The sequence below is a fragment of the Plectropomus leopardus genome, unplaced genomic scaffold (genome assembly GCF_008729295.1).
Source record: "Plectropomus leopardus isolate mb unplaced genomic scaffold, YSFRI_Pleo_2.0 unplaced_scaffold7158, whole genome shotgun sequence".
In the NCBI taxonomy this organism is placed as follows: Eukaryota; Metazoa; Chordata; class Actinopteri; order Perciformes; family Serranidae; genus Plectropomus; species Plectropomus leopardus.
Window position 1 is genome coordinate 178 of NW_024678784.1, and position 639 is coordinate 816.

Consider the following 639-nt stretch of genomic DNA (forward strand, 5'->3'; position numbering starts at 1 on the left):
TGGCTGGGAATCAAATCCGGGCCTCCCGCATGGCAGGCGAGAACTCTACCACTGAACCACCAATGCTATTCCTAAGTCAGAATCAAGCAGATGGTTGTCGCTAGGCCTGCACTTCCAGGCAAGTCTCTCTGAAAAGAAATATCATTTATATGAGCGGGAACCTCTTGATCATCTCCAGCAGGAGGAGCTAGTCATTCAGTGTCAGGAAATGTGTGATGTTTGAAACATGACAATGAAAATATCTTATTGTTTCCGCCCGGTCTCAAACCGGGGACCTTTCGCGTGTTAGGCGAACGTGATAACCACTACACTACGGAAACTTGATATCTAGCTTTGTGCTGCGTCAAGTGAAAATCAGATATTAGTCGTCCATGCTTGGTTAATAAGTGCTGAAAGCGACCTATGGTAAAAGATTGCATTGTGGCTGTGGGTAATACAACCATGTGAGCATTGGTGGTTCAATTCTCAACTGCCATGCAGGAGGCCTTTTGGCAAGACTGAAATTGCAGTGTCAGGTTTGTTATGTAGCACATAATTGCTTTCAAAAAATAATTAGGAGAAAACAGCCCAAATTTCCTTGCAGTTCCCCTGTCTAGGCTGCTCATTTCGACAGGTAAGACACACTTTTTGGCCCTGACA

At 44.9% G+C, this 639-nt stretch overlaps 1 non-coding gene across 1 annotated transcript; it reads right to left on the reverse strand.

The window, feature by feature from the left end:
- Window positions 1-247: 247 nt before the first annotated feature.
- Window positions 248-320, reverse strand: trnav-aac. The gene has a single exon. It is a non-coding gene; the product is annotated as a tRNA-Val (tRNA).
- Window positions 321-639: the final 319 nt, after the last annotated feature.